General features: G+C 42.6%; 1 protein-coding gene across 5 annotated transcripts in view; it reads left to right on the top strand.

The window, feature by feature from the left end:
• Nucleotides 1–398: 398 nt before the first annotated feature.
• Nucleotides 399–21537, top strand: part of fndc3a (fibronectin type III domain containing 3A) — a 216312-nt gene continuing 195173 nt past the window's right edge. For 4 of the 5 annotated variants that reach the window (XM_087993027.1, XM_087993026.1, XM_087993024.1 and 1 more), the window contains exon 1: nt 399–522. The gene's annotated coding sequence lies outside the window, so the exon portion shown is untranslated. Of the gene's footprint in view, nt 523–19158; nt 19253–21537 lie in introns of all 5 variants that reach the window. The other variant, XM_087993025.1, reaches the window with a different exon arrangement.

The following is a 21537-nucleotide window of genomic DNA, read 5'->3' as shown; positions in this document are numbered from 1 at the left end:
AACATAAACTGAATACCTCCCTCTCACTTTAAAGACTTGATGTACTTACCAATCAGCTGCCTCGTTGAGACAAGAATCTACTAAACCCCTCTCCTTTCTCCTCTGAACTTCTTGAGACGCTTTATTCCTTCTCTCGATTTTACGTCGCCCTCCTTGAGACGATTGTCATTTATTTTTAATGAATGCTTTTGGAGCTTATTTTGCTCAAATTAACTCCGCATTTACTACACTACACACTGTGGCTACGTGAGAACGAACGACTGTGAAGAGGTTTGATCAATTCTGCGGATATGTGTAAGGCGCCATCTAAGTGCAACTCGTTGCTGTCCTTGAGGACAACGAGCGCAGCCTCTGGCCAACCGTCCGGCCGGTGGGGGGCGCATGCGCGCTGTGGTCGGGGAAGATGGCGATGCGGGTGACGGTTGGTCTCGCGCGGACAGCGGGCTCTTCACTGCCGGGGAGATGAAGCAGCCGTCTCTCCGAGCCGCAGTCACTGAGCGCAACTCGGCCCGGCTTTCCGGGGTAAGTGGAGGTGGAGTTGACTTGAGATCTCGGGTGACTGTGATGGAGGGGAATGGACAAATTGGAGGGGACGGGGAGGCGGGTGTTCCATTGGCTAAAAGGAGGTTGGTCCGGTGGACAGGGACAGGTGGGCTGCAGGTTGAGGGAGGTGGGGGAAAATGGAAGGTAGCGAGGTTTAGATGAGGAGAGATGGGGAACTTCGATGGGTAGGTGGTAGGGGATGGGATGGGTAAAGGGAGACTGGTGGCAGAGGATTACACAAGGCGAAAATGAGGACTGCAGATGCTGGAGATCAGAGTCAAGATTAGAGTGGTGCGGGAAAAGCACAACAGGTCAGGCAGCATCTGAGGAGCAGGAAAATCGACGTTTCAGGCTGGATGATTAGACAAGTGATGGGGGTTAGATGAGTGCAGGGGATTCAGGTGATGGGTTGGTTGGGTAAAGGGAGTCAGGTGGCAGGGGATTAGACAGGTGTAGATGGTTAAGTGGCAGGAGATTAGACAGGTGCAGGGGTTTCAGGTGTTGGGGATTAGATGGGGTCAGGTGATGAGGGATTAGATGGGCGTAGAGGGTTAAATGGCAGGGAATGAGATGGGTGCAAAGAGTTCAGGTGGCGGGGGATTAACCGGGTGCAGGGGGTCAGGTGGCGGGGGATTAACCCCGTGTGCAGGGGGTCAGGTGGCGGGGGATTAACCCCGTGTGCAGGGGGTCAGGTGGCGGGGGATTAACCCCGTGTGCAGGGGGTCAGGTGGCGGGGGATTAACCCCGTGTGCAGGGGGTCAGGTGGCGGGGGATTAACCCCGTGTGCAGGGGGTCAGGTGGCGGGGGATTAACCGGGTGCGGGGCGGGGGATTAGCCGGGTGTGGGGGGGTGGGGGTCAGGTGGCAGGGGATTAACTGGGGGGGGGAGGGTCAGGTGGCGGGGGATTAGGCGGGGGGGAGGGGTCAGGTGGCGGGGGATTAGCTGGGTGCAGGGGGTCAGGTGGCGGGGATTAGACGGGTGCAAGGGGTCAGGTGGCTGGGATTAGACGGGTGGGGGATCAGGTGGTGAGGGATTAGACGGGTGCGGGGGGTCAGGTGGTGAGGGATTAGACGGGTGCGGGGGGTCAGGTGGCGAGGGATTAGATGGGTGTAGGGGTCAGGTGATGGATTAGTGGGTGTGGGAGCATTAGGTGGCAGGGATTAGATGAGTGTATGGGGTTAGGTAGTGAGCAATTAGATTGGTGCAGAGGGTAGGTGGTGGGGATTAAATTGAAGTGGGTGGGAGGGAGGTAAGTGTGTTAGATGGGCCTTCAGTGGGGGAGGTAAGTGGGAAGGTTAGATGGGCCTCCATTGGAGAAGAGAGGTAGGAGGGTTAGATGATATGAGAGGTGATGGGTTAGTTTAGAATTGGTGGTGGTGAGAGTAACTTAGATGGGTAAAGGAAGTTAGGTGTGGTGGACGTTCAGAGAGAGATTAGATTGGCACAGGTGGGCTACCAGTACAGAGGGGAGGAGAGTGACTTAGGCTTGGTGGAGTTGGGGATTACTAGATGGGTAGGTGGGAGCGGTAGGTAAATGGATATGGTGATATGGGGTTTGGGAGGGTAGGGGTCAGATGGGGATGTTTAGAAGGGTTGGGGGTGATATGTAGAGGTTATGGGAGAGGTTAGAGTGTGTTAAGAGGTTGGGGTTTTCTGGTGTGTACGGATTGTTTGTGGGGTACAGATGGCAAGAGGAAGGTAAATGGGAGGGTAGGTGAAGAATGGAAGTGGTAGCTATACGGAGGACAGTAGGTACGGGAAGTTGGGAGGAAAGGGAGATGTTCAGTGAGTTTGACAGGAGTTGGGTTAAAACGATTGCAGGCAGTTAGAAGGCTTGGAGATTAAGCTGGTAATTGAAAGGTGGGGTGTATAGATGGGCAGTAGAGAAGTGGGCAATGGTTAGTTGGGTAGGAGTTAGTAGGGAGGTTGGGTACTTAGATGAGTGGTGGATGAGGTGGGGGAGTATTAGATGGTAGGATGGGAGTGAGATGGTTTCGGGCATGAGATTGATACGGTAGGTTTGTTTGCTTGTGTAGGGATGAGGTGGCACCAGTTAATGAGTAGCGGGGGAGGGGGTTAAATAAATAGAGGGAAGGTGGGGGTTCAGTTTTGGGGACAGGATTAGATGAGTAATAGGGTGGTTATGGTGTTAGATGAGTAGGTGAGTTGGGACAGTTTAGATGGTTGGGTGGATAAGAGAGAAAGGCACGATGGGCTTTCAGGTATGGGTTAGGAAGCAAGCTTATAAGGGTAGGGACATGGGGATAGGAGCAAGGCTGTGAGTTGGTTTGGAGCTCTTGGGGAAATAGAAGCTTTGATGTAGAGAAGGGAAGTGGGGTGTTGGATGAGTCTGAAGGAAAAGGGTTAGATTTGTGGCAACAGGTGGAGCTTGATGGGTAGGAGGTTCATTGGAGTAGAAGGAACAGGAGGAGTTTGGGGCATGTAGGGCATGAATATAAGTAGAGTGATTTGGTTTTGATGATGAGGATAGGTAGATGTGGCAGGTGGAATGGAGTGAATTGGGGAGTGGTCAGATGGGTTGAAGAGAGAAAGAGGGTGGTTAGGTTAGGTGGGAGTTGGAGATGGGTCATATGGGAGAGGTAAGAATTTTGAGTGGTGTGGTAGGTGAATCGTCTGAGGTGTTGAAGGCAGAGGAATGGAGTTTAGGATTGGGTTAAGGTCTGAGAGCTGGAGGGGTTATCTGGGATGGGATGGAGAAGAATTGGCTGTTAGGGGCTCGGGGGGTTGAACTTGGCTTTGGGGGGTGAGTAGAGCATAAGGCGGGTTGGTGGACAGTCTAATGGGTGGAGGACTGGGTTCAACAGATGAAACGGGTGATGCGAGGCTCATTAGCAGGATTAGGATGTTAGTGTGGATAGCACGTGGGCGGCACGGTGGCACAGTGGTTAGCACTGCTGCCTCACAGCGCCTGAGACCCGGGTTCAATTCCCGCCTCAGGCGACTGACTGTGTGGAGTTTGCACGTTCTCCCCGTGTCTGCGTGGGTTTCCTCCGGGTGCTCCGGTTTCCTCCCACAGTCCAAAAGATGTGCAGGGTCAGGTGAATTGGCCATGCTAAATTGCCCGTAGTGTTAGGTAAGGGGTAAATGTAGGGGTATGGGTGGGGTTCGCTTTGGCGGGTCGGTGTGGACTTGTTGGGCCAAAGGGCCTGTTTCTACACTGTAATGTAATGTAATCTAATCTAATCTAAAAAAGAATTGAGGATGCAGGAAGGTGGGATGGATAGAGTGATTGGAGAGGAGGATGAGTTGATGGGTGTTTTATGATGAGCTCTGGGGTAGAACAGTGACAAGGAATGGCTGGGATTAGAAAGGAAGTTGAAGGGGGTGGCAATGAGTGAGCTTGGGAGAGAGAGGAGGTTGGGCCAATAGGGTTTGGTTGAATGATAGAGTTTGTATGGGGGAGGTAAGTAGTTAGGAGAGAAAATGGATAAGGATGGGTTGGGTAGATGGAAAGAGTGTTCACAAAAGGAAAGATGGGATGTGAGAATAGGTTTAGGTGAAGGGCGTAAGAAAATTGGGACATGAGATGGGACCTGGGAGGGTGTGGATTGAGTAAGCAAGTGTGGTTGGGAGAGAAGGGAGTTGGGGGGAGTAGGATTTCAGTAAGCATCTGGAATTAAGAGTGTAATGCTGACTGTGGATTGATTGTCGGAAAACCCATCTGGTTCACTAATGTCCTTTCAGGAAGAAAGTTGTCATCCTTCCCTGGTCAGGCCTATATGTGATTCCAGAACCACAGCGATGTGACTGATTCTTAACTGCCCTCTGGACAACTGGAGATGGGCTATTAATGCTGGTCGAGCCAATCATGCCTTCATTCCTTGAATTAATAATAAAAAAAGGGTGGTCATTGCCTGAGGGAGGGAAAGAAGCAGGTAGAAGGTAGGGAGACAGTGAAGGAAGGTAGTAATAGGACAGGTATTAGATTGAACAAGGGTAAGGTAAAGGGAGGGAGACAGATGGGAACACGGAGAATGGGAGCTGCAGTAGGAGAGAGGAGAAAGGGTGAGGATTGAAAAGAATGAAGCATAAGAGTAATCACACAAGACTGGGAAGCAGAAGAGGGCAAGAGAGATGAAAGGGAGGGTGGGGAAGCATTATAGTGCATGTGGTAGGGAGGGGAATAAGATCATAAGTTGTGGAATGGAGAAGGGGGGACATCTGAAGGGAAATGCAGGAACGATGGAATCAACAAAATGGCCAAACAGCTCATAAGGGATACATAGAAACATGATGGGAACAGATTAACAGGGACCAGAGCAGGTAAGATATTGTCTTGAGAGCAGTGTAAAAGTAGGGATAAATCAGGGCCTTATGAAATTGTGAGGTATAATGATAAATGACATGGGAGAATGAGATGTTAATTAAGCCAGATTTCAGGAAGTTTGAGTCAGAGCTTCAGATAAAAAACAAAGGATAATCACGGATTACAAAGGATAATCACGGATTACCAAGGAAAATTGTTAGGGATGTCAGAATACAACCTGAAGTAAGGAGTACACTGAGATGTAAATGGGAATGTCATAAATTAAGGGAGCACGGTATTCAGCAAGTAACTGAGTCACTGGGCTTGAAAAGAACATGAATGTTTATTTGTCCATCAACCCACTGCAAAGTCTGTACTCAGTAACATAGAAGTTTACATTAAATATTAGTCTAGTGCAATGAGAGTAACATTTTGTTATGGCTCCTGTACCAAACGTCTATTGCTTAAGGGTCGTTCCTAGAAGTACTCCAGTATGATGGGGGTAAGATTCAAAGTGACCACCTTTTTAACATCATTCGGACGCAATGTTAATTTATTATTCTGTATTTTTGTTCTATCATCAGGGAAGTATTTCACTCCAGTAAACCGTTGATTAATGAGATATGAATTTGTTCCAAAATAGTTATCCAAATTCAAGCTAATGGGAATGTGAAGAGGCATTTCCATGTTACAGTCAACTCCCCAAAACAAATTGGGTCCTGCTGTTTTATTGCAATTTTCTATTTTTTTTTCCCTTTCTCTTTTCTTATTAGTCAAGGAGGAGAGTCCTTGCACGCACACTGGTCTAGCTCGCTCAGAGCCAGCTTGGAGTGAACAGAGCCTCAGAAATTCCTCTTTTTTTGTGTGTGAAGACTCCTGTTTATTTTTTTTTACACAAGATTGCAATTTTCTATTCTGTACCAGCCCAATTAACCTATGTGTTGTCGGCATTCTCTTAATTTTATGACACTGGACAGAAGGCGAACACTGGATCTAGGATGTAGTGTAGACATCTAGATAGATGCTTAAGTTGGGTGGGACATAAGTGGAGATTTTGTCACTTTGAACAGCAAGTCAGTTGAGGGCTATTTTCTATCTCCTCTATCGTCTTTATTATTTTGAACATTATCCTCCCAAACTATTGAATTGTTATTGCAAGTATGTCATGTAGTTTGTGTATTTAATAAAATATACATATTTTTCTTAAACTTTTTTGTTATTTCTCTGAGGGACATGGTTGCCATCGGTTAATTTTCACTCTTGGGAACAATATTTATGTTCAAATAATAGGGATGAGAATCAAAAATAATAACAAGCCAGGTGTTAGTGAAACAACTTTTACACAGCATTTTCATATTTGGAAAACATCATCTGAAAAGATTGTGCAAGAAAATTCAAGAGACTTTTGAAATGTAATTAGATAGATGGCTGTTGGAGAAAGCATGTCAGGCCTGGGGGAAAGAGCAAGGAATTTGGATTAGAAGGTAGGATTCTATGATTAACTGTTAATGTTTTAAAATGTTTACATCTGTATTCAGGATTTGTACAAGAAACATGAATCAAGTTCAATAATTTTGTTTCACTTTGTGTGAAAAGCATAGGGAGAAGGTTTCTTATTGCTTGTACAGTGCATTTCTGTTCTGATTATGCAATTCATCAGTTTGTAAATAGAGTTAATGCCATATAGAAACACTCAATCTCTTGATCGCTGCCAATTGTGGACTTCAATTTTCACTTTTCCCCTACTTTCAAACTAAATAGAGAACCACACAGTAAAGCATTTAAATTTGCGAATTTTTGAAAAATGTTTCTTTGGTTTGTCTGTTGTAATCTATATTTCAGTTGTTTGAAACTGTTATCTTTAAGTTTTTTTTATATAAAATAGAACCATTTGTGGTCAAAACCTACCATTACAAGCTTTGTTCAGATCTAATTAGTATGGCAAATGGCCAACCATATGTGCACCTCAAACAAAGTTATATTTAACTAGATATGGCCAACCTCCCTGAATGCTATGCATGGTGATTTGGTGAATAGATGGGGAGTGTGGGGAGAAGATGTGGCTTTGGATGAGGGAAGTGGGAGAGTTTGATGGGTATAGGGAGCATGTGGGTGTACCTGTCCTTTTAATTTACACTACTGATGAGGTTAAAGTCTTCAGTTTGACTAATTTTGTCAACACTCACTTTCAGTCACAAAGCTATAGACTGAAGTGCTGCTGATGGACTTCACTGGATAATTCTGACTAATGCTTCTATGCAGTCCTGATGAAGTATATCGTTGACTGAACCACTTTCTTTTCACTGAGTAGTTAGCCAAAATTCTATCTGCCTTTTCACTTTGTTCTTCTGCTGTTGTGGCATATTGCTGCATTACATTGCCTACAAAAATAATAACCGCATCAAAAGTGATTCACTAAGTATGAATCTCTCTTGGATATCCTGAGAACATGATTAGGATCTATATAAAAGATAATTTTGTATTCTACATGGTGGTTCCTTGAGATATCTTCTATAGTCTATCATTACTTTGACACTTTACTTCTCAATCTCTCTATTTGGTTTTGCAAATCTGCTTTGTGTTATGTGCATTCAATGGACAATGCATATTCTTTCAGTCCTCTTGTTATTTATCTCAGGGACTGAGTTGCCACACAGCAGTAGTTAGTTTTTACACTCTAGGTGAGTAGTATGTTTTTATTTTAAATCCTCAGTGATAAAAACAGATTCAGTTAACACTTGTAACGCTGAGGTGGGAGGTTGAGTGTTCAAATGATTCATCGATTTGAGCTCAGAATGATTCTCATTCCTATGTTACATCATGGGATAAACCTGCCTGCATAATTTAAATCAGCAACACAGAAAAGATTTATCCCATGCAGTAATATGTGCAATTTTGAGAGACCAAGAAATATTTAAAATAAAAATTAACAACGTTATTTCTTAAAGTATAAGAGAATCATTAACTAACAACTATTTACAACTGCTTCCTCTGACCTATCTTTTACTTACCCTTCGATAATACAAGTCCAATAAAACCCCTACTTAAGATTTACTGAAACGAATTAAATTCTAAAACCAGCCAGCTGTCAAATCTTCTCTTTATATTTCTTCTGTCATCTTCTTAGGGATTCCTGTTTCACCGGTCACTGATCGATAAAGGTATCTCTCAGAGAACTGTTTCTCGGGCGGTCTGTATATGCTGGTGGTTGGCAGTTCTCTCCGAACTGTTAAATTTTTCCTGGTCTTATACCCCCAAAGCATCAGATTATGTCATTGGCTTTTAATATTGTCAATATACTAAATTCAAACTTGATTGGAGTTTGGCATTTTTTTTGGATATGATTCAAAATGTTGGGCCTAATTCAAATTTGTTTTTGTTTCCAGGCAACCAACTACATTAGCTATTGGACTATAAGGTTACATTATAACTTGTTCAGAACACTAGGTGCTGTTAGGTAGTTCTGCTAGCTGTTAACTTTCTTCAAGGTATAGTACACCCACATCTTCATAACACCTTCCCCCTTAAGAAAAAATGAACCATCATAATGAAAAGATGGCTTCATTTTTTCTATTCTTCAAACACATTACCCTTACATATGACCCGCAACACGTATCATTTTAAAATTAAAAGTCTGTAACATAAGACTCCAACGAAATAGTCTCATATTCTTCTCTTTGAAGCATTCTAAGAATGTAAGAGGATTGTGATCCATGTACACCACCATCTCCAACACATTGTTCATGACATACACTTCAAAATGTTGTAAGGCCAGTACCAAACTCAATAGTGCTTTTTCAAACATGGAGTATTTCCTTTGGTGGATGTTGCTCTTCTTTGAAAAGTAACCAATTGGCAGTTGAATCTCATCCCCATCTTCCTGTAGGAGTATAGCTTCAACTCCTGTGTCACTAGCATCAATGGCAACTTTAAAAGGCCAGCGACCATAATTCTATTAGTTTTAAAATAGTGATTGAAAAAGATAGACAAGATCTAACAGTTGAAGTTCTAAATTGGAGGAAGGCTAATTTTGACGGTATTAGGCAAGAACTTTCAAAAGCTGACTGGCAGCTGATGTTTGCAGTTAAAGGGACGGCTAGACAGTGGGAAGCCTTCAGAAATGAGACGAGAGTCCAGAGAGAGTATATTCCTGTTGGGTGAAAGGAAAGGCTGCTAGGTATAGGGAATGCTGGATGACTAAAGAAATTGAGGGTTTGCTTAAGAAAAAGAAGGAAGCATGTATCAGGTTTGGACAGAAGAGATCGAGAAAACCGTTAGAGTACAAAGGCAGTAGGAATATATTTAAGTGGAAAATCAGGAGGGCAAAAAGGGGACATGAGATAGCTTCGGCAAATAGAATTAAGGAGAATCCAAAGGGTTTTTTACAAATACGTTTAGGACAAAAGGGTAACTAGGGAGAGAATAAGGCCCCTCAAAGATCAGCAAGGCAGCCTTAGTTTGGAGCCACAGAAAATGGGGGTTGGGGGGGGTCTACTAAACAAATATTTTGCATCAGTATTTACTCTGGAGAAGGACATAGAAGATATAGAATGTAGGGCACTAGATGGTGACATCTTGAAAAATGTCTATGTTACAGAGGAGGAGGTGCTGGCTGTCTTGAAACACATGGATAAATCCCCAGGACCTGATCAGGTGTACCCGAGAACTCTGTGGGAAGCTAGGGAAGTGATTGCTGGACCCTTTGCTGAGATATTTGTATCAGTGATAGTCACAGGTGAGGTGCTGGAAGACTGGAAGTTGGCTAACATGGTACCATTATTTAAAAAAGGTGGTAAGGACAAGCTAGGGAACTATAGACTGGTGAGCCTGATGTCGGTGGTGGAAAATTGTTGGAGGGAATCCTGAGGGACGAGATTTACATGTATTTGGAAAGGCAAGGACTGATCATGGATAGTCAACATGGCTTTGTGCAAGGGAAGTCATGTCTTACAAATTTGATTGAGTTTTTTGAAGAAGTAACAAAGAGGATTGATGAGGGCAGAACGGTGGATGTGATCTATATGGACTTCAATAAGGCAATCGACAAGGTTCCCCATGGGGGAGACTGGTTAGCAAGGTTAGATCTCATGGAATACAGGGAGAACTAGCCATTTAGATATAGAACTGGCTCAAAGGTAGAAGACAGAGGGTGGCAGTGGAGGGTTGGTTTTCAGACTGGAGACCTGTGACCAGTGAAATGCCACAAGGATCAGTGCTGGGTCCACTACTTTTCGTCATTTACATAAAAGATTTGGATATGAACATAGGAGGTATAGTTAGTAAGTTTGCAGATGACACCAAAGTGGATGGTGTAGTGGACAGCGAAGAAGGTTACCTCAGATTACAATGGGATCTTGATCAGGCAGGCCAGTGGGCTGAGACGTGGCAGAAGATAATTTAATTAAATTTAGATAAATATGAGGTGCTGCATTTTGGGAAAGTAAATCTTAGCAGGACTTATACACTTAATGGTAAGGCCCTAGAGAGTGTTAGTGAACAAAGAGACCTTGGAATGTAGGTTCATAGCTCCTTGAAAGTGGAGTCGCAGGTAGATAGGGTAATGAAGAAGGCATTTGGTACGCTTTTTTTTATTGGTCAGTGTGTTGAGTACAGGAGTTGGGAGGTCATATTGCAGCTGTACACGACATTGGTTAGGCCATTTTTGGAATATTGCGTGCAATTCTGGTCTCCTTCCTATCGGAAAGATATTGTGAAACTTAAAGTCTTCAGAAAAGATTTACAAGGATGTTGTCAGGGTTGGGAGGATTTGAGCTATGGGGAGAGGCTTAATAGGCTGGGGCTGTTTTCCCAGGCGTGTCAGAGGCTGAGGGGTGACCTTATAGAGGTTTACAAAATTGAGGGGATTGGATAGGTTAAATAGGCAAAGTCTTTTCCCTGGGGTCGGGGAGTCCAGAACTAGAGGGCATAGGTTTAGGGTGAGAGGGGAAAGATAGAAAAGAGACCTCAGGGGCAACTTTTTCACATAGTGGTACGTGTATGGAATGAGCTGCCAGAGGAAGTGAAATTGGAATATCTGGTTGACATGGATGAGTTGGACCGAAGAGTCTGTTTCCGTGCTGTAAATCTCTATGATTCTATGGTGCACTTTGGCCCATTTCTCCTCTGCACTATCTCCTGTGGTCTCCATTTCCATCATAGGATTCTATCTTTCAGATAATAACCTTCTGGAATATTCCCTGCCTCCTTTTTGGAGTACATATCCATATATCTTTTATCATCTTGTCTTGCTATTGCAAGTCCCTTCACCTTTCAGGACTAAACACTTTTGTCTGACCCTCTGCCTGTTCAGCTTTTTGCTGCACCATTGCGTCAAACAGGGTCTTCGCTAACTGAACCTCAACTCCTCCATTTGTCTCTTTACATTTCGCTTCGTGCTGTGACTTATGATAGTGAGATCTGGTTACCAGGATATTTCTGTTTGAACTCCTCAGTTTCTTGGTCTTCCTTGAGCTTCTTCACAACAGGGGTCACTCCCACCTTGGATCCTGCCAAATCATTCCTGAGAACAAACTGAATTCCTGGAACTGATACTCTGGCAATCACTCTCACTGTAACTTCCCCAATATTGAGTTGGTACTCTAACCTGATTTTATGTAGGCGAAAGCTAAATTTCTGTCCATCCATCCCACAAATTACCACACTCTTAGGTCACAGATCAGAAAGAATGTATATTCTCTCATCCCTTACTGTCAGCGACTGGTTAGTTCCTGTATATCTCAAAATTATTACTTCTTGACCTTCTCCCCCTGTTCTTTCTTTCTGAGTAAACTTTACCCACTGAGGCAAATTCTTTGTAGAGATTAGGTACTAACTCCATACCCAGCCCCTGCCTAGGCTGTGCACTCTCCTGCAGCTTCTTGGGGTCACCCTTACTACCTTCACTGATGCCACTGGCTTACCTTCTTTTACCACATCTTTTCCCCACAATGCCTTTCTTTAACACCCAGCACTGTGACTTTGTGTCCCACTTTCTGGCAGTGAAAACACCTTTTCCCAGTGCCCCTCTGGAACCACCGGCACCAAACGTTTCTGTGTCCCACTCCATTACAGTGAAAACATTTGAGGCCTTTCATCTCCTGTCGACCTTCTTGGGCTTCTTTATCTTGTCATAAATTCTTATCAGTGCTCTCTACTCTAGTACAGGATCTCCCTTTCTTCCACCTTCTATCCCTCACAGGATGAAATTCTGGCCGGAAGCTTGTCTTATGCATCAATATATTCATCTGCTAATTTTGCTGCCCTTCTCACTCCTGAACTTTCTGTTCCTCCTCGTGAATTCTTGTCATCTCTGGAAATGAGTTTTTAAACTTCTCCAACAGAATAATTTCTCTTCAAGCTTCAAAGGATCTATCTCTCTTCAAAGCACACACCCATTGATTAAAATGACCATGTTTGATTCTTTCGAACTCAACATAAATCTGACCTGGTTCCTCCTTTTTATGCTTCTGAACCACTGTCTGTATGCTTCTGGTACCAATTCATAAGCACTTAAAATATCCTGTTTAACCTCTTCATAATCTCTTCAACCCTTATCTGACAGTGCGGCACCTCACTAGCTCTACCTACCAAGTTAGCCTGAACTAGAATTACCCATAAATTGTTGAACCACTCCATCTGCCAAGCCAACTTTTCAAATGAAATAAAGAAGGCTTCAACATCTTTCTCATCAAAATGTGGCAGAGTTTTGTCATATTTGTATATATCAATACCATCTCTTTTAATCTCCATCCTGTTAACTTGACTTTGCTGACTAAGTCGCAACTTCTCAAGTTCAAATTCTCTCTCTTTGCTCAGCTAAGAGCCTCCTCTCTTTTCTCTCTCTCTCTCTCTCTCTCTCTCTCTCTCTCTCTCTCTCTCTCTCTCTCTCTCTCTCTCTCTCTCTCTCTCTCTCTCTCTCTCTCTCTCTCTCTCTCTCTCTCTCTACTCCTCACTCCCTCTTCTCCGCCCCCATTTATCTTCTAACTCCATTTTCCTTAATGATAATTCATGTTTTTCTACCTCTCTGACACACCTAAGTGTTTGAGTAATTCCCTTAGAATTTTAGCTTTACTTTTGTCCCTGGTCAAACCCAAATCTAATTTCTTTGCTAATTCTAAAAGTACGGCCTTTTTCTTTCCTTCTCAACTTTCTAGGCAAATTTGAAAATCACCTTTAAATCTCAGAACCTCTTTCGCAATTTTAAGAGTGATTTCTCGCTTTTAATCAACCACAAGTCACTAAAATTAGGCATTGTCTCACTTACATTTTATTTAAAGATCTAGGACACTAAATCTGCAAGTGTTTAAATCTGCTGGGATTTTTTGTACCCCCAAATCTATTCAAATCTGTCTAAGCCACTTCAGATCACGAATCTAAGACCCAAACAGTTCAAATTGCAGACAAAAGCCCCCAAACTGTTACGTAACTGGGTCAACCCTTCTGCTTGCTTAATTTAAACCAGCAACACAGAAAAGATTTATCCTGTGCAGTAATCTGTGAAAATTTGGGAGACCAAGAACTATTTAAAGTAAAAAATTAACAATTTTATTTTGTAAAGTATAACAGAGAATAAATAACTAACAACAATTTACAACTCCTTCCTCTAACCTATCTTTTACTTACCTTCTTTAGTACTAGTCCAGTAAAACCCCAATTAAGATTTACTGAAAAAATCAAATTTCAAAACCAGCCAACTGTCGAATCATCTCTTTATATCTTCTTCTGTCTTCTTTTCTTCTTCTTAGGGATTTCTGTTTCACCGGTCATTGATCGATAAAGAGATGGAAATGTGTTGCTGGAAAAGCGCAGCAGGTCAGGCAGCATCTAGGGAACAGGAGAACTGACGTTTCGGGCATTAGCCCTTCTTCTGGGCTAATGCCCGAAACGTCGATTCTCCTGTTCCCTAGATGCTGCCTGACCTGCGCTTTTCCAGCAACACATTTCCATCTCTGATCTCCAGCATCTGCAGACCTCACTTTCTCCTCATTGATCGATAAAGGCACCTTTAAGAGAGCTATTTTTCGGACAGTCTGTACATGCTAGTGGCTTGGTAGTTCAGTCCCAACTGTTCAGTTTTTCCCAGTCTTATTCCCCCAACACATTGAATTCTGCCATTAGGCTTTAATATTGTCAATATACTAAATGCAAATTTGATTGGAGTTTGGTATTTTTTGGGGGTATAATTTAAACTGATGGACCTAATTCAAATTTGTTTTTGTCTCCAGGCAACCAGCTACACTAGCTGCTGGACCAAAAGGTTACATTTTATCTTGTTCAGAACACTTAGTGCTATAGGGTAGTTCTGCTAGCTGCTAACTTTCTTAAAGTTACAGTGCACCCGTATCTTCATAACACCTGATTAAGGACTCATGTCCAAAACGTCGACTCTCCTGCTGTTCAGATGCTGTCTGACCTGCTGGGCTTTTTCCAATACCACACTATTTGAAGAAGCATAACACAATTCCTCCAATGTTCTTTCCAGTATTTAAACGTCAACCAACATTCCTAAAATCAGAATAGTCACTTTTTAATTGCTGTTTTGGAACCTTGCACACAAGTTAGCTACTGTCTTTCTTGCACTATGCAAATTACTACGTGTCTGAATTGTTTTACTAACTATGAAACATTCTGGTATGACCTGAAATAATAAAAGACATTACATAAATGCAAGTGATAATTTAATTTGCTGCCCCACATTTGTATACCATCTAGTTATTTATTGATAATGTGTTCTGTGCCAGTATTTCTCTGCATTTCCAGCCAATTGTTTTTGTTGTAAAGCGTTAATATGAAGTTTCTAAAACTGGCATCCTGATGAAAGCCAATGTAATATTGTGCTTTTTGGAATTAAAAATATTTCCTTCAAAAAGGAAATGCAGTAAGTTTTTTGTTATGCGGCACCTCTAGAGTTATGAGCGTGTTGGTAGATCAGGTCTTTTGTAGGTCCAGATTTATAAATTTATTTCATTATTTAGTAAACTAACTGAGATGTTTTAAAAGTCTTGTGTTACTGTTCTGCTCAAAGATTGGAGAGCATACCTGTGGTAAAAGTGGATAAATTGTAGTCAGCAAATACAGGGTTTGCAGTATCTTGTCCCAAGTTCATTACTTAAGAGTTATCTCTGCTCCAGAAAAGGTGTGTAGTTTCCTCAGATGGATCCGAGATCCGAGTGGTCTTGTAAGTCTTCTCTGAACCACTTCCACAGCATTTGCATCCTTCCTTAAGTAAGTAGTCTAAAATTGCATGAAGTATTGAGATGATGCCCTATATAATTAAAGTATAACATCCTTACATTTATGTTCAACTCCTTGGAAATCTGCATTCGATTGCCATTTAAGTAATATTGCTCTTATTTTTTTTCTGCTGAGGGTGGTTGTTGTGAATAACCTCAGACTTTCCCAAATAGTACTCCATCTGCTAGATTTTTGCCCACTCATTTAATCTATCTGCATCTGTCAGCAACTCCCTTATGTTTTCTTTACCTTACCTTTTCTACCTAACTTTTTGTGTGAATTTAGCTATAATTACTTTACTCCCCACATTTAAGTCACTGATATAAATTGAAAACAATTAAAGCCCCAGCACAGGCACCTGTTGAACTTCTGTAATTACGTCTTACCTAAAAGACAAAGATGCATAAATGCATACTCTAGCAAAAAGCAATCATCTATCCATTATAGTGCGTATATATGAGCTTTCATTTTCCATAATGATCTTTGTGGCACCTCATCAAATGCCTTCTGGATATCCAAGTGCAGTGCACCTATAGGCTGTTCTTTATCCACATCACGTGTCACTCCTTCAAAAAAGTCTAAAAGTGATGAAATGTGATTTCACTTTGACAAAACCATCCTGACTCTTCCCAACTACCTTGAGCTTTATTAAAGTGTACAGCTTTAATCTCTCTAGTGGTTGATTCTGACATCTTCCACATGGCAGACATCAAGCTAACTGGCTAGTAAGTTTCCTGTTTTCAGCCTCCTCCACCTCTTGAGTTTCAAGTCCGATGGATCTTACTGAATTTAGGAAATTTTGGAAAATTAACACCAATATATTTTCTACCTCATTAGTAACCTGTTTTAAGACCCCAGGATAAAGCTTATGTGAACCCAGAAACTTCAGTCTATACCTGTACCAGTTTGCTTAGTAATGGATCACCCATGGTTATAATTTTGCTAAGTTCCTTTCCATTCCAACTCCTGACAGCTTTCATCCGGTTTAACCAAATTTAGTAAAAAAGAACAAATTGATTTTATGTCCTTTTAGAAGAGATGTACTCACATTTTGAATAAAATGTCCTTTTTTATTTACAGTATGCTTTTTTAAAGCAATTACTTTCAATTGTTTAAAGGTCATATTAACTACATCTCTCTTGGCTAACATCCAGTGTTAAGAACTCAACACTGAAATGTTGCTTTAGGTGTAATTTCCATAGTCTACATAGGATAATCAGAATTATGCCTTCATCTGGCATTTTGTTTGGGAATGGATAAAAGAACAGTGTAAACACCAAGTTAACAGTAATGGATATTTTAGGAAGCTTGCATAGCTAGTATGTTAAAATATCAGTGCAACATTACTTTGTTTAGATCATTCAATGTCATTCACTTTCAGATCATGTCCTTACTATACAGTGTGTAATTAATTTTTAATCAGACCCATGTCTTTTTGAATTATCTGAAATGCTTTGCTGTGGCACTTGCTGGAGAGCCTGGTGTTTGTGAAAGAAAATCAATCACTACTTTCATCTATGACTAGTGAAGTCATGTAATCAGAAGTCACTCATTTTTGTTCTGTTTTGAAGATGGGAATTTACTTGGAAAGTTTTGGGTAATAATTCTAGTTAGCGGGTTTTGAGAAGATTTGTAGCTCAGGTTGAGGTTCTATAGGTAGGTTTCGTTGTTTACCCGGAAGGTTCATTTTCAGATGTTTTGTCACCATACTAGGTAATGTCTTCAGTGAGCCTCCGGACGAAGCACTGCTGATGTTTCCTGCTTTCTATTTATATGCTTGGGTTTCTTTTGAGTTGGTGATGTCAGTTCCTGCGGAGATGTCATTTCCTGTGGTGATGTCATTTCTGGTTCTTTTCCTCTGGGGATGGTAAATGGGGTCCAAGTCAATGTATTTATTGATAGAGTTCTGGTTGGAATGCCATGCTTCTAGGAATTCTTGTGCTGTTTGGTTGTCCTAGGATGGATATGTTATTGATGTGGTGTCCTTCCTCATCTGTATGTAAAGATACTAGTGAGAGAAGGTCATGTCGCTTTGTGGCTAGTTGATGTTCACGTATCCTGGTGGCTGGTTTTCTGCCAGTTTGTCCAATGTAGTGTTTGTTACAGTTCTTGCATGATAGTTTGTAAATGACATTAGTTTTGCTTGTCTAATCTAGACTCAGATCCCCAGCATCTGCAGTCCTCACTTTTGTCTGTAATCATTGGGTACCCATTCTTTTTGAATACACTGTATAGAAAGCAGGAAACATCAGCAGTGCTTCGTCCGGAGGCTCACTGAAGATGTTACCTAGTATGGTGATGAAATGCCTGAAAATGAATCTTCCAGCTCAGCGACTAAACCTACATCCAGATATTCTAGTATCTCATGAAACCTAATTTGATTGATACTTTAGGAGTGTCTGACACTTCAGGAAATGCTGTTCGGTGGATCACGTGTGATTGATCGCAAATGATATGTCTGCCTTTTTATATCATTATAATATAAAACAGATTATAATCCGGGCAGGGATTAAAAAGGGTGGAAATTCAGTTATAAGAAGTTTTGTTTAGACTCCATTTGATGTACTTCATTCACCTGGTTAATTCTCACAGGCTACATCTTCCAGGTCTCCAAGTCTGTTTATATGTTTGCATTTACCCTGGCATCTTGTGTAAAGTTCACTTTTACACACACACGGGAGGATATGTTGACCTTGGAAGGAGTATAGTAGTCCCAGGAGTTAAAGTGTTAAATGGATTATGTAGAATAGATTTGAATTCCCTCAAATATCAAAATAAGGAATAATCTATTTGAGCTGTATGAAGTGATAAGAGGCTATGATGGTAGAGAGAAACCATTTCCTCTGATGCTTGAATCCAAATCAAGGGAACGTAGCCTTAAAACTTAGAGCAAGGCTATTCAGGTGTGATGTTAAAAGGGTAGAGGGAATGTGGAAAATGCTGCATCAAAAACGTTTTGAGGCAAGATCATTTGAAAGTAGCAAATTAAAATTGATTTTATTTTTGTATCTAGTATCAGTGGCTACAAATCAAGATAGGTAAATTGAGCTGACAGATGATATTAGTAATGATTAATTGAATGTGGGGCAAAGCTCTTGAAGCTGAATGGTCTCCTGTTATATGCCAGAAAACTTGTTGGTGAAAGATAAAATTGTCCAAGTTAATGTTTCAAGTTGAATGTGACTATTGTATCATATTCTTCTCAACATTAACTCTACTTTTTTTTTTCCACAAATGACATTGGAAGCATTCGGTTTTCTAGCACAATCTGTTTTTAATTTCAGGTTTGAGCATCGGAAGTGTTTTGGTTTCTGTTTTGTCTTTCATCAAAATAAAAGCAATCTATATATGATGCAAACTTCAAAGAATTATATACCTGAACTCCTAGTTCCTTCGGTTCTACAACACTACCCGAGGCCCCAACATTAATTGTGCAAGCCCTACCCATTTTTGTTGTACCAAAATGCAGTACCTCTTGTTTATCCAAATTGAACTCCATTTGCCATCATTCACCCCACTGACCCATTTGATTAAGATCCCTTTGTAATCTCAGAAAGCCTTCTTCACTTCAGGGTGGAAGAAAACTGGAAGGAAACAAAATTTTTGAAAAGCTGCCCAATCAGCCAAAGATTTCTGAGTCACACCAGTTACTCCTTTCAAGTGGGAAAGCTCAATGCAGGACTCGACAGGGTAAATGTAGGAAGTGTGTTCACAATGACTGGAGACCAGAGCAAGAGGTCACAGTCAAAAGCGACAGAGTGGGCCATTTAGGATTGGGGCTGATGAGAAGTATCTTCACCCAGCGAGTGGGTGAGGCCAAAACAGTGAATCTTTTCAAGAAGGAGTTAGATGTAGCTGTTAAGGCTAGAGGGATGAAAGAGTATGGAGAGAAAGTGGGACTAGATACTGAGTTAGGTGTCCAGCCATAATCATACCAAGGCATCCAAGGCTGTGGGCCAAGTGCTAGAAAATGAGATTAGAATAATTAGGTGCTTGTTTTTGACTGGCACAGACTTGAAGGGCCTTTTCTGCTGTGCTGTTAGACCTCACTGAATGAAGGAGCAGACTCGAAAAACCGAATGCCCTATATATTCCCCTATTTTCTATGTTTCTAGATTGTTGACAAGAATCATGTCAGACTCCCATGGAAATCTTGGACAGAAATGAAAATCCTCAGCTGCATCTTATAACACAATAACCATTGTTTTGGTCAGTATCTATAGAATTTATAGGATTGCAAGTAATTCATGTTAATGTTTTCAATCTGCTTATAATTAAATGCAATTAATTTGGAATAAACATGTATCTCTATGAAACAAAGATAAAAATTGCTGGAGAAACTCAGTAGGTCTGACACCATCTATGCAGGGACAGCAGAATTAACATTTCAAGTCCAGTAACCTTTCTTCAGAACTGATTAGTAGCTAGGAAAAGGCATATTTTTGTTGATGATGAGGAATGGAGTGAAAGAGAAAAAGTGAGTGGATAGGTAGAGATGGAGCCCAGAGTGAGGGGAAGAAAGTTAGGCAGACAAAAGAATGGCTGAAAGCAAGTCAGGGAAAGAGAAAAGCTGATAATGAGGACAAATGAATCAATGAAAATGCATTGGCTGTGCTGAAAGCAGTGTACTGTACAGTGTCAAAAAGTGTGGTGCTGGAAACGCACAGCAGGTCAGACAGCATCTGAGGAGCAGGAGATTTGACGTTTTGGGCATAAGCCTGTCATTAGAAATGTAGGGGCTGGGGGAGCAGAGAGGTAAATGGGACAGGAGTGGGGCTGGGGTGGGGAAGGTAGCTTGGAAGATGATAGGTAGATGATTGATAACTATGGGCGGCACGGTGGCACAGCGGTTAGCACTGCTGCCTCACAGCGCCAGAGACCCGGGTTCGATTCCCGCCTCAGGCGACTGACTGTGTGGAGTTTGCACATTCTCCCCATGTCTGCGTGGGTTTCCTCCGGGTGCTCAGGTTTCCTCCCACAGTCCAAAAATGTGCAGGTTAGATGAATTGGCCATGCTAAATTGCCCGTAGTGTTAGGTGCAGGGGTAAATGTAAGGGAATGGGTCTGGGTGGGTGCGTTTCGGCGGGTGAGTGTGGACTTGTTGGGCCGAAGGGCCTGTTTCCACACTGTAAGTAATCTAGTAATCTAATCTATATTAGATTACTAGATTACTTACAGTGGGGGGGGGGGGGGGAGGGGAGATAAGGAAACTGGTGAAATCGACATTGATGCTGTGGTTGGAGAGTGCCCATAGTTACCTCTTTCAAATTCTCCCATTTCCTCCAAACCAAAGCGCACCCGCATGGGCCACAGCTATGCCTGCCTTTCATCGGGTATGTGAACAGTCCATCTTCCGCAGTTATACCAGCTCCATTCCCCACCTTTTCCTCCGCTACATTGATAACTATGTCGGTGCCAACCCTTGTTCCCAGTTCGTGAACTTCATAAACACCTTCCACCCTGACCTCGAATTCGCTTGGACTATCTCAGACACCTCCCTCCCCTTCCTGGACCTCTCAATCTCCATTTCCATTTCTGGTGACCGACTTACACACATATTTACTTCAAATCCACCGACTCCCACAGCTACCTGGACTACTCCTCCTTCCACCTTCCCTGTAAAAATGCTATCGCTTACTCCCAATCCCTCCGCCTCTGCGCATCTGCTCCCAGGAGGAGCAGTTCTACTCCAGATGGCCTCCTACTTCAAGGACAGCAATTTCCCCTCTCACGTGGTCAACAATGCCCTCCAGCGCATCTCCTCCACTTCCCATACCCCCACTCTTGAACCCCCGGTCCTCACTTTCAACCCCATCACTCTCCGGATACAATGCTCATCCTCCATCATTTCTGCCACCTACAGTCAAAACCCACCACCAGAGATATATTTCCCTCCCCACCCTTATCAGTATTCTGCAGAGACCATTCCCTCTGCGGCTCCCTCATTAGGCCCATACCTCCCACCAATCCACCCTCCACTCCAGGCACCTTCCCTTGCCACCGCAAGAGGTGTAGAACCTGTGCCCACACCTCTCCCCTCACCTCTGTCCAAGATCCCAAAGGATTCTTCCACATCCGGCAGAGATGTTCCTGCATATCCAATCACCTCATCTACTGTGTCCGTTGCTTCCGATGTGGTCTCCTCTACATTGGGGAGCCAGGACGCCAACTTGTGGAATGGTTCAGGGAACATCTCCAAGTTGCATGCACACAACTACCTTTCCACACTGTGGCCGACCACTTCAACTCCTCCTCCCATTTTGCCAAGGATATGCAAGTCCTGGGCTGCCTCCACTGCCAAATCCAAGCTACCGATGCATGGAGAAGGGACACCTCTTCCATCACCTTGAGACCCTCTAACCACATGGCATCAATATCGATTTTACCAGTTTCCTCATCTTCCCACCCCCCCCCCCCCCCCACCCCTTATCCCAGATCCAACCCTCCAACGCAGCACCATTCTCTTGAACTGTCCATCTTCCTTCCCATCTAGC

Source organism: Chiloscyllium plagiosum, unplaced genomic scaffold (assembly GCF_037043375.1).
Source record: "Chiloscyllium plagiosum isolate Xiang-an unplaced genomic scaffold, Cpla_swu_hap1 HiC_scaffold_12, whole genome shotgun sequence".
In the NCBI taxonomy this organism is placed as follows: Eukaryota; Metazoa; Chordata; class Chondrichthyes; order Orectolobiformes; family Hemiscylliidae; genus Chiloscyllium; species Chiloscyllium plagiosum.
This window is presented reverse-complemented; position numbering and strand designations above follow the sequence as displayed.